This window comes from Ictalurus punctatus, chromosome 6, assembly GCF_001660625.3.
Source record: "Ictalurus punctatus breed USDA103 chromosome 6, Coco_2.0, whole genome shotgun sequence".
In the NCBI taxonomy this organism is placed as follows: domain Eukaryota; kingdom Metazoa; phylum Chordata; class Actinopteri; order Siluriformes; family Ictaluridae; genus Ictalurus; species Ictalurus punctatus.
The window spans coordinates 30561027-30574249 of NC_030421.2; the positions used below are offsets into that span (position 1 = coordinate 30561027).

At 41.9% G+C, this 13223-nt stretch overlaps 1 long non-coding RNA gene across 1 annotated transcript; it reads right to left on the reverse strand.

The window, feature by feature from the left end:
• Nucleotides 1-4865: 4865 nt before the first annotated feature.
• LOC108266142 (uncharacterized) lies at nucleotides 4866-10124 on the reverse strand. Its single transcript, XR_008396612.1, has 5 exons — nucleotides 9299-10124; nucleotides 8790-8885; nucleotides 8467-8697; nucleotides 8316-8338; nucleotides 4866-8230 (listed from the first exon to the last, which is right to left on the reverse strand). It is a non-coding gene; the product is annotated as an uncharacterized LOC108266142 (long non-coding RNA).
• Between the last annotated feature and the right edge of the window lie 3099 nt (nucleotides 10125-13223).

Below are 13223 nucleotides of genomic sequence, written 5' to 3' on the forward strand. Positions count from 1 at the left end.
TAACAGAAAATGAATCAACACCTTCTGATCAATCAGAATCAAGAATTCAACAGCGCTGTGGTATAATAAAAATGAATGCAATGGAAAAGGTGTAAACAAGAATCTGTCCAGTCACTGGGTGAGTGGTACGTCCATGGAGCTGGTATTTGTATGTCTAATTTGTAATCAATTAATGGAAGATTTAGTAAGATTCCTAATTACATTCCCTGAGCTGTATATAATACACATTCATTTTTACAATTACACGAAGACGCAATTCACAGGCCTGCCCTGGTATGACAAAGCTAAGCAACGTCTCGTTCCCTTCTCAGGCAACAGGGTTATATGCGTAACCCAGACGTTCCCTTTCAAAGGGAACTTTGATGTTGCGTTTAGCATAAATGTATGGCAATGAGAATACCCACTCTGTCATACGGAGAGTACAACCCAAGCCCGAGGGGCATTGCAAGACACTCAAACCCAGGGTGGACTCAATATCCAGGCTGTAATAAAGAATGAATGTGTGTGGCGTAGACCACACTGCAGTAGCACACACATCCTATAAGGATACCCCTTTGGACAAAGCCTTCGAGAAGGCAACCGCCCTAGTGGAATGAGCCTTTATCCAGAGGCGTAGCGAGACCACGCGCCGCATAAGCAATAGAGATTGCTTCAACTATCCAATTAGAGATGCACTGATTTGACACAGCATCACTTCTACTGTCTCCACCAAAGCAGCCCAGCAGCTGCTCCGACTTATGCCATTGGCCGGAGCGGTGGACATAAGTACAGAGAGCCCTTACTGGATACAGCAGGTGCATCCTCTCTTGCTCCAGTGTGAGGAACGGAGGAGGGCAGAAAGCCTGCAACACCAAAGGGTGGGCAGCAGCTGTTTGGCACTTTAGGAATATAATCTGGCCTAGGATACAGGAAGGCCTTGGCTAATCCAGGGGCAAAGTCAAGGCAGGAAGGGGCAGCAGACAGAGCTTTTAGATCTTCCACTCGCTTGAGAGATGTCAGGGCCAGCAGAAGAGCTACCATTAGAGTCAGAAGCTTCTCAGAGGCTGACTCTAAGGGCTCAAATGGAGCCCCTGACAGACCTTCCAAGACCACAGAAAGGTCGCAGGAAGGTATGCGCAGCCTGCAGATGGGCCTCAGTCGTTAGAGGATGTTGCCCCACAGCGGCTCCATCAACAGGGGTGTGGCTTGCTGAAATGTCAGCCATGCAAACCCTGATTGTAGAAGGAGCCAACCCCACTGAGAAATGTCTTTGTAAGAACTCCAGGACTGTAGCTCCAGGACTCCCTCTCCTAGCGGGAGTTGATCTCAAAATCACCACGTTTTTCACCTGAACCACAGGACAATTGCACAGTTCACTGGGTCTAGCTGACGTAACCTCACACCACAAGACAAAAAGCCGCCTTGAGTGCATACAATTTCCTTGTGGATTGTGCTCTAGCATTTAACATGGTCTCTACAACCTCACTTGTGAGACCAGAATCTATGAGCTGTTGCCCTTCAGGGGCCAGACCCACAGTTTCCATAGTTCTGGCCGAGAATGATAAATCAACCCTCCGGCTTGAGAGAGTAGATCCCTGTGTAGGGGAATCTCCCAAGGAGTACCATCGAGCAGGGATATTATCTCCGAGAACCATATTCGAGCTGGCCAATAAGGTGCTACTAGCAGCAGACGTAGACAGTCTTGGCAATTTCTCGCTAGAACTTGTGGGAGGAGAGCAATCGGGGAAAAGCATATAGACGCGACCTTGGCCACGTGTGCACCATGGCGTCCAGTCCCAATGGTGTGGGAGGAGTGAGGGTGAACCACAGCGGGCAGTGTGCTGTCTCCTCGGAGGCAAACACATCCACTTCTGCTTGTCTGAACCTCTGCAATATGGACTCCACCACTTGTGGATGGAGCTTCCAACCCCTGGGCCTCAGCCCCTGCCTCGACAGGATGTCTGCCTCCACATTCCGGCTGCCCAGAATGTACATTGAACTCACTGACAAGAACTTTCCCTCTGCCCATAGAAGGATTAGTTGCGCCTGCCTGAACAGGGGGCGTGAACGTAACCCTCTCTGGTGGTTGATATATGAGACCACCGCTGTATTGTCTGACACCACTTACACATGGTGACCTCTCAACTGAGGAAGAAAGAATTTCAGTGCTAGGAATACGGCCTGCATCTCTAGGCGATTTATATGCCACTCCAGATGAGGGCCGCCCCAAAGACCGTGAGTTGGACAGCCATCTAAGACTGCAACCCAGCCCATGAGGGAGGCATCTGTCATTACAGTCTTGCGATAAGGAGACTGTAGTGTGACCCGAGGCTAGAAACTGGGGAAACCTCCAAATACTCATAGCGCGTAGGCATCGCCGCGTGACACTGATTACTCACAGAGGTTTCATCCTCGGATGAAACCCCTGACTTTTCAGCCACCACTGAAATGGTCTCATATGCAATAGGCCCAACGGTATGACGTTGGCTGCTGTTGCTATAAGGCCCAACAGTATCTCGTAGAGACTGGAGAGGATGCCCAGACCCAGCTTTATCTTGCTCAAAGTTAATAGCATTGATCCTACGCGTGTTGGGGATAGGAACGCCCTCATCGTAGTAGAATCCCATATATAAAAAGCGTGAAAGCGTGTTCGTCTCCTCCCGTGATGAAACGGGAGCAAGGCGTAACACACTTTCTGAATTGTTTCTTGCTCATTCTTTTTTCTCCTTTCTTTTCTTTTAAAAAGGGATAAAAAAAAGTTTAGAGATTTTGAGAAAAATATAGAGGAGAAATTAAGTGTCTTTTTGTCACACGAACAACTGACATGCAGTTTCGCTGAAGATAATAAGGCTGGCGGCGTGGTTCACAGGTCCCATATATATATCACGTCACTTGCTTAATTGCCACATCACCTGATCATGGCAGGCCTATAAATAGAGGCATGATATTACACAAGCTTCAGATACCGGTCACGCGCAAAGATGCTCCCATACTATTATGCTAAACGCAACGTTGAATTTCCCTTAGAAAGGGAACTAAACTCACCAGAGCAGAACACTGCAAAAGGACTGCAATCATCTCAGACTCTGTACTTTCTTAATAGGAGGGGTTTTAGAGAGACAGGTGTGACCTGTTACACTCATCACTTACAGCAAAAACAGCAGATAAAGATCATTTCTGTTTAAATACTGACTACGAGTTAATTAACAGCACTTGATAAAAATGTAACCAGAGATCAGTTTCACTCTTCTGGATTGAAAATCATGTTTTTATTCCTGGAATCTGTTGGAGTCACTCCTCCAGTTTAGGACACAAGGCCCAGAATGCTCCAGTCACCAATGGATCTCAGTCAGTAGAGTGCAGTCTTATAAACAGCAAAAACACTGCCCCTTATCGTCAAACCTGAATTACAAAGACATCACCCGCAGGAAATTTACAATGATAAATACACACATACAGAGGGAGTTTCTAGTTTTTTTTTAAAACAAAATGCAGTGATAGCCTTTCTCATCTTTCTAAAGATGATGCAGAGAAAGGAACTTGTGTTTTAATTGCAAAGCAGGAGTTACTACTTTGATTTTGGGATTTCTTTTATTTAGCATCAACAACAACAAAAAAGAAAGAGCTGCATCAAACATTCAGTTTGAATTAAAACAGTGCAGACAGGCAGCTTTCTGACGCAAATTAACACCTTTCTAGTTTCTGATATTTAAGCTGACGGGTCATGTAACATTTCTCCCAGTCAAAGTGAAAAAAGTTTCAAAATGCAGTGGGGACAAATATCACATACATGTGGAGGCAGTTATAAAGGTAAAGCTTAAGCCTACAAATGATCCACACTGCTTTCCTGGGTTTGATCCAGACCTCAAATTGATGTCTGTGCAGACTTTCACGTATTCTCCCCAGGTGTTTCCTCTGGGTTCTGGTAACTTGACCCTAGGTGTGAAAGTTTGTGAATGTGTGTGTCTCATGGTGCCATAGACTCAGAATCTGCCGTGACCCTGACCAGAATAAAGAGTTTGTTAAAGATGAATGAACGTAATGAGGAACGTCTGTAAAACATTTTATTCATTCTTTCATCCTTAGTCAGTTATTCTGGTCAGGGTCAGGGTATCTGTAAAATCTATAATACACGAACTGTCTTGTTGCTATATGGGTACTAAAGGATACACATAGGGTAGCTCGATCTCATGATGTACCACCAGGGGTCACTGATATTGTTTGATTTATGTATTGAAGATGAATAAATGTACTAAAGGAACAGTGTTTGTAAACGATTAGTACTTTGGTGGTGGATGTGATCTGCGATCCGATTGGTCCTCTAAGCTATACTGGGAAGATCTTGTCATCAGCCAACTGTTAGTGGCAAACCTTGGATATTTAATTGTATTTCTGCAGTACAGTACAGTACATACTGCAACTCCACGTTTTACCACCAGAGGCCCTATATGGATGTGGTGTTTGTAATTACCACTCATCAGTAAATAAGGGCTTTACACTGTGTCTCATTCACCCATTCACACACACTCGCACAGTAATGGTAGCAGAGCTGCCATTCAAGGCGCTAACTTGCCATCAGGAGCAACTTCAGTGTCTTGCCCAAGGACACTTCAGCATGTAGACTCACGTGGGCCGGGAATCGAACCGCCAACCCTACAATTAGTGGACAACCCGCTCTATCACCTGAGCCACAGCCGCCCCGTGCTCTGTACATTGTATTTCTGTGAGAAATCTTATTCTCTTCAGTTAGCATTCCTGACTCCCTCTTATTTTCAAAATGTTGACTTATGATAATAAATTGTGTAAAGAATCAAATGTGAAAATGGATGAATGGTAATCACATTTGTAAAACATCACATGTGGAAATGCAGTGGACATTTAAAAAAAAAAAAAAAAAGTTTACACAACCTCTTTAAAACAGCATGTTCTTGTGATGTAAAAAATGAAAGAAAGATTAACCAGATCTTTTCCCACCTTTAATCTGATACACCAGCCAGCAACAGTCAAGTGAAAAACAAATAAAGTTTTAGGAGGAAAAAAGTAGAAGAAAAAATGGAATAACAATAACCTGGTTGCATAAGTATGCACACCCCTAAACTAATGATAAAGCCTCTTTTATTTGTAATACAGTATTTGGTGTGTAAAAGTCTCCTGACTTAGCACATCTTTATTTAGCAATTTTATTCCACTCTGACTGGGACATTCCAAAACACTGATCTTCTTCTGAAGCCGTTTCTTCATGGACTTGGATTTGTACTGGAAGGTGAAGTGTTTCTTCCTTGTCAGCTGTCTAAAAGAGGCCTGCAGGGTTTGTGCTAGAAGAAACTGCTATTTGGAGATACCCCTGATTTAGTCTTGACTGAAGCCCCAGTCCCTAGAAAGGAGTAAAAGATTCTGTCTCCCTTTCCCAAACCACAAAAATCAAGACGGTGTTTGTAAGCGTGAGCATGCATTTGTTTTAGCACTTGCCTGTGGTTGTCACGGTTATGTAGAATACACAGTTGATTAAGCACATATAGCTGATACAAGTATAGACTGATAAACATAAATACAAAACAATTTTCTCAGTTTGATTACAATGATATATCAGACAGTGATCACCCTGTCTCTAAACACACTTGATTATATTTTAATAGAAAAAATGGAAAAAGCAGAAAAATAAAAAATCCATCACATCCTTTCTTAGGGGATGTCTTAGCAATGTTTGTCTTCGACTCAGATACTTTGCATATCGCAGGGGGCCACCCTTGGGGAAAGGTTTAGGCTAGCACTTACACCCAGGGTATGGTTCATCAAGGCTCTTCTTCGTCCTCACTTGAGGAACTGGAATCTTGAGGAACTTGAGCCATAGGTGCCTCTCCACCACAACCAAGCTACCCATTGAACAGCCGATATGATTGGCCGTTTATTTGGTCGCCCGGAGAGATCAATTTAATCACTGTTCCTGCAGTTTGGTCTGCTGATGGTGTTGCCTCCCTCCATCTGCTAAACCTGTCTATCACCAAGTGCTTAAATTGCCCTTCATACATTAATATTTGCCCTATTGATACTGATTTCCCTTTCTGACATTGTTTTGAGCACAAATTTCACACTCAGATTATTATCCACCATTGCCTGTAAGTTAAAAAAAATTATCCACCATTGCCTGCAAGTACAGAAACCAGTCCTCTTGTTGTTTTATCTTTCCCATAACTTATCTCTCGTGCACTGGTTAAAACCATGCGCATCTGAAATTCATACAGTGAGAAGTGCAGTAGGTACAATCAGAAATCAATTAAACTATTTGTTCGGTATCTTAAAGTGGCATTTCAACACTTTCAAACAGCTCCAAACAGATGACACACTTCATGGGCATAAGCAGAGTCAGTATCTATATATTAATTCTACCCTTAACCAGTTCGCACTCTGTAGTGATTGCTTTTAATTCAGCCAATTGGGCAGAGCAGGGGTGCTCATAATGTTTGTGAAATTTCAGACACAAAATCTTTCAGATGGAACGTCTAAAAAGTTCAAACTTAGGCTCGAGGAAATGTGAATTTCGGCTAGGCAATCCTGAGTGTTCTCAGTGACTGGCTCAATAGAATTAATTAGGCAATACAACACTACAGTTGGTGTGTTAGGCACACTAGTAGGTTTAATAGTTACATTTTGAGTGACACAAAGAATAACCTCATATCCTGTTCTTTGTTGAGCTGTCATGTGTTGCATGTGGATATAATTCAAAATGGAAGTGACCTGGTGTGATGAGTGTAAGATCAATGTGTTAGAGCCATTTTCCGAGCAGTCTGCTCTAAGAGAGCACCTCCAGCCATGGCACGCAAACGTGCTGGTAATCCTTGTGCCACCAAATCCAATGTCTTCGATAAATAAGCTAAAGTCCTGTAAGCGCCCCCATACTCCTGAGCCGGGACCCACGCAGCAGCTCCCCCTCTCTGTCACATATAAGAGAAAGTCTTTTTTGTAGTTTGCCAGCCGTAGTACAGGTGCAGAGCATAAGTCCATTCAATCTCAGGCTTTTCCTTAGAACACCCGACTCTCAGGATTTGGTCATGAAAGAGCAATCAGTGATCCACTGAAGACCGTAGTTGATAACGTCCAGGAAGCTTAACAGTCACTGTGTGGTATGGGGCGGAGGATGACCCCCTGAGGCCTACAAACACACCTGCATCCAATTCACAGCACAATCACAGCTACACCACAAAGAGACTTTCAATTGCTTCACAGATTGTGCAGTATACGTTCCATTCCTCATCTTTGTAACCATTGCACTGTATTATTTAAATATTGCGACTTGTGTTTCATATACATTGTATTACATATCCATAGCACACCGTATATAATATATATGTGTATATTCACAGACTGCTTTATTCTATTCTATTCAACAGTCCACAGTTCAGAAAAGAAACAAGTCACTCAAACTGCACTGTTGAAAAGAGACTGTAATTGAACTAAACTAACAAACATGTCACTGCAGTAAGACCCACATCAGCACAACATGTCACATCAACAGTAAAAGAAACCACCATGCAACGCTGCCAGATCCAGACACATGTAATCCATGCAAATCCTAATTCAACATTAACTATTCACCGTTTTATTCTAATCTGACGGACTCAGATAACACAGCTGTAATAGACATAAAATACGTTACAAAATTTTGAAAATAAGTGCAGACTAATATTACCATCAAATCCTTCTAATTATTCATCACTGGACATAGGCAGTGTTTAAAGAGAAATATGCACCAAATTATTCATCATTGTGCAACATGAATACCACACGCCAAAAGAACTTACACTTACACTGCTCGACTTAGTAAAACAGGAGTTACATTATTATTATAATTCTTTTCGCTTTGAGTTCATTGCGATCGTGACGTGAGTGACCAGTTGTCATGGCAACATCAGGGCACGTAAAGATTTATAGACACGTACACGCACCAGAATCAAAGATACACAAATTAGTTGTGGTTATTCCAGCTCTATTTAGTGAGCCGGTTCATTTGACCCAGCTCAGCAATAATCTCCCAAACGACTCCTCATTCAGTACGACTCATGGCTTTTATAATTCAGCCAAATTTAGCAATATTTGGACCTATGATTAGTATGTGTGCACATATATCCTCTTACTGTATTGGACAGCGTCCTGCATCTTCTCCCAGACTCTGAACTTCAGGTTGTCCAGATGTTTTGCCACATGGATCAGTGGTCCTGAAAGCTCCTCTGGATGCTGCACAGTGCACTGAGCTCTGCAAAAACATTCAGGAGTCAATGCTGCTGTGGGTTTGTGTCAGAAACTCAGGAAACGAGAGAGACAGGAAGCACATTACTCACCTTTTCACTGTGGCCTTGTAGATCTGTTAAACAACAAAGCAAATATCAGTGGATCTGATTGACATTTTTACACATCTGAAATGTGACGTTTCTGATGATGGAAAGAAGTTTTACTTTCTCACAGTATAAATACTGACTAAATGATCCTCACCTGTAAGAATGAGACGTCTTCAGCTTTCATCACCTCTTCTATGCCTCTGATTGTGTCTGAAAGAGATGATATGTCTCCGCTCAGCTTCTCAATCTTCTCCATCATCATCTGACTCTTCTGCTCCTCTTCCTCTCTCAGTGCAGTTATCCTGGCTGCCGGTTCATCTCATAGAACCCGGTGAAGCTTCTCAAACTCCTCCTTAATCTGCCGCTCTGCGTGTTGGGCCTGAATCTGCAGTGAAGAGGAAATCAAATGAAATATAACTGATTATGCAGTGATGCAAAATATCATTCTAATATGAAAACCATCTTATTGATTCTAACCTTTATATGTTCTGCAGTCTGACTCCAGTTCAGTTTACAGTCTTTAAAGATCTTCAGTTTCTCCTGTAGGGGCTTCAGAGCAGTTTTCAGCTCCTCCTGAAACAAATAAACACACTGCATGAAGACTCTGTGTTTAGTAATAGCTGTATTCTCTCTTACAAACACTCATTAGAGCTTTTAAAATGCACCAAGTACAGAAGAAACAATGAAAAGTGTAGACTTTTAGGATGTGGGTTTATTGGTGTACACTGCTTTAATCTAACATGTAAGATCTACTCCTGTTTATACAGGAGCCACTTCAGATGCTGAAAATCTGAATATGATGGAATAGCAGACTCACATTTGTTATTATGTTACTACATTTATCACAAGGCAATTATAATTTAATTATTACACAGTGTGTTTTTATTGAACCTATAGATATTGATATGCAGAATAAACTAGAGACGATAATAATAGAAAATAAAATAAATAATAGAATAATAAAGGTACAGGAACATTTTATTTACCTTACGATCTGTTAATGCCTCATCAATGGAGCAGAATTTATGGTTGGTGTGTTTTCTTGAAGTCAGACACACCACACACACCGGCTGTTGATCATCCAGACAGAAGGGTTTGAATTTCTCACTGTGCCAACTGCAGACTGTTTCAGACGCCGATGAAGATCTCTGACTTCTCTCCTGTAAGAAAGTCTCACACGGGTTCTTTAAGGCCAGATTTCTGGGAGGTTCCGTCATAGACGACTTCGTCCTACAAATAGGACATTCTCTGAATCCTTTGGTGTCCCAGAACTTCTGCAAACATACTTTACACACACTGTGACTGCAGCGCAGAACAACAGGATCCGTGAAGATTTCACAGCACACAGGACAGGACAAATCCTCCTCTGAAAATGTAGAAGTCATTTTATTTTGCTGCTGTTGTAGTTCTCTCCAGTCCGAATGTTCAGTTCAGTTTCACTTTGATAAAAAGTAATCACACTCTGATTTCAGGTTAAAGCTTGAAGTTTAAAGTTAATATACGACTTTGCAGGTCCAGTTAGTAATCACTTCCTGTCACAGAGCTGAAAATGAGACTCAGAATTCTCCATAAACCGAGAACAAAACTAAACTCTCCAGCGCAGAACACTGCAAAAGGGCTGCAGTCGTCTCAGACTCTGTACTTCCTTAATAGCAAAAACAGCAGATAAAGATCACTTCTGTTTAAATACTGACTACGAGTTAATTAACAGCACTTGATAAAAATGTAACCAGAGGTCAGTTTCACTCTTCTGTACTGAAAATAATGTTTCTATTCCTGGAATCATTTGGAGTCACTCCTCCAGTTTAGGACACAAGGCCCAGAATGCTCCAATAGGATGAATCAATAGGATGAACTGGATCTCAGTCAGAAGAGAGCAGTCTTGTAAACAGCAAAAATACTGCACCTTATCCTCAAGCTTGAATTACAAAGACATCACCCCCAGGAAATTTTCAATGATAAATACACACATACAGAGGCAGTTTCTAGTTCAAAAAAATATTTATTGAACTTGATGCAGCCCATGGAATACAGCATGACTATTTGTTTAAAAAATCAATACTGTGTCAGAAATCGTTACAATAATCTACACCAGGGGTTCCCAAACTTTTCCAGGGCAAGGCCCCCCAAATGGTAGTAAGATTTGACCGAGGCCCCCCTTTTGCAAGATGTCTTTAAAACACATTAAAAATACTGACTTCTGAATATATCCCCCTCTTTTAAATTAATAATTACATCTTACATCTTTACATTACATTACATTAGGAATTGATTGTGTGTGTGTGTGTGTGTGTGTGTGTGTGTGTGTGGTTGTCTGAGAGTGAGAAAGAGAAAACGTACTAGTGGGAGGGATGGGCACACCAAATTGTTGAGACCCCTCGGGCGCCCCCTGGCGGCCCCCACTTTGAAAACCACTGATCTACAAAATGGTTAATTTGGTTAAACACTGCATTAAGTATAACACTGTATTGAGATTTGTCACAAAATCACCTACAATGATATCAGTTCAGAACACATTTTTTTCAACCGGTGTGATTGATCAGCACTTTGCACTAAATTTCCTGTATGGATTAGTGATGGTATAAACTAATAATAAGTGTGTAGTAAAACTTTGGCCGCCACTGTCAGAATGGCTGAGCAGTCCAAGGTGACAGACTCAAGGTTCAGACCTTTCTCCTGGTTAGAGGAGGATTCTGGTCTCCAGATGGAGGCGTGGGTTCATATCCCACTTCTGACATAACCTTTTTTTTTAATGAAAACCCCATGTGTGAATATTAAATAAATAAATAAAATAAATGTAGGATTTTAAATTGTATTTTTGTATCTATGTAGTAAAATGATGACACTCAACACTGGAAAAAATTCAGGTGCGAGGAAGACACTGATATACAAGGTACTGTGACGAGTGTAGTTGTTCAAAATGAAGCTTTCAGATAACTACTGTTCAGGCATGACAACTCTCCGAATGAATTGAACAGCTTTTATTGATGGAATTGAAGTGTAGGGAGATTTAGTCTTGGCGGACTAGATCTGCTATGCTGCTGCTTAGAAAGTATGAAGACTTGTTCTGTTAGACATGCTCAGACATAGAGATGACAACCACACAGCTGCTGTGAAAGATTTGTCCATTGAAGTCGATGAGGACCACACAGTATCATCAGTTTAAGTCGGAATGGGTTCGGAGATGGCTGGTTAGTCCAATCTGAGCCCGGAATTCATGGTTGCAGTGGGGATAGAGAAGATCAGACTGCCGACCTGGTGAAGAGGAGATACCGGCCTTGGACTTGTGAAGAAGAAAGTTTCTCTGCCGCATTACGCAATCTCTTTTGTTCGTAGGCTGTTGCACCATCATGAACTCGTCTGCGCCACGTCGCGTGATCACCGGCTATGCTCTCTATTTTCAGGATCTACATTACAGTTCTTGAGAGAGGCCATGAGGGTGTCTTTGAATCTCTTCTTTTGACCCCCACGAGATCGCTTGCCATGATGTAGTTCTCCATAAAACATCTTTGGTAATCGTTCGTCAGACACGCGCATAACATGGCCAGCCCATATGAGTTGTGCTTTGCAAAGCATGGTGTGGATGTTTGTCATCTTAGACTGTAGAAGGACATCGGTGTCTGGGACTTTGTCCTGCCATCTTATCTTCAACAGTTTCCACAGACAATTCAGGTGGAAGTGGTTCAGGTTTTTCGCATGGCGACTGTAGACAGTCCAGGTTTCCCAAGCATAGAGGAGGGTGGGCAGGACGAACGCAGAATAGACTTTCAGTTTGGTCTCATTCTTGATGCCCCTTCGATTCCAAACACTAGATTGAAACCTTCCAAATGCTGCACTGGCTCTGGCGATTCTAGTGTTCACTTCCTTGTCAATATTGGCTGTCTTTGATAGGGTGGTGCCAAGGTATGTAAACACGTCAATGTTGTTGAGCTTCTGGCCATTGACGGTGATGGATGGCTCAGTGTAGTCACAGCCAGGCGTGGGCTGATACGAACCTCGTTTTTTTTTGGCAGAGATCGTGAGGCCAAAGTTCATGCATGCTGCGGAGAATAGATTCATGCAGTGTTGCATGCCTGCATGCGTTCCTGAGTTGAGGGCACAGTCATCAGCAAATAGGAACTCACGAATGGTCTCCACTTGGATCTTGGTTTTGGTTCGAAGGTGAATCAGCACCTAATGCAGGATCAACATACAGATCCATGTGATCTTTACAAAACCACAAACTGCTGGTGGTACTGTGACTGCAGGATGCTGTAAGCCTCCCCTGCTCTCTGATGATCCTAAAACACAGACATGGAGAAAATTAACAATCAGATTCATTTGTGACTTGTAATAATTTTATTAGGTATATTAGGCATATAATTAGGTATATTAGGACAAATATCCTGCGTCATTATGCAGTCTGTTGAATGTGTTGTTCAACACACAGATGCATCGAATTGAGTACCTCATATTAAAGACATGACATGTCATATTATTACACTAGTGTTCATGCATTTTAACCTTTTTCATATTCCAGGAACTGGACTCATCCAGTACCAAAAAGCAATAAAGTCCAGCGCCAAAGATATGAATCCTAAATAAGTAGTGAATATTAACATCCAAATGATATTAACCTAAACAACCTTAAACTTTTACATACCATGACTTTAAATTACTGACTGCTTGCAGAGTAGTGGCAATGACGTTTTAGCTCACACTCCTAAAACACAGCAATGGAGGTAAAAGAGCTTTAAACTTGAGTTCTTAATGTTCTACAATGCACCACTACAATGCACTAATCCTATTGAATAAAAAACTAGCATCTTAAACTGTAAATGTAATTTTTATTTTGTGCAAGTACATATAGGCTGTGGTGTCACTCATGCACCACAAGCATGACAAGTTCTCACATTATTTCTAAAGGTACTT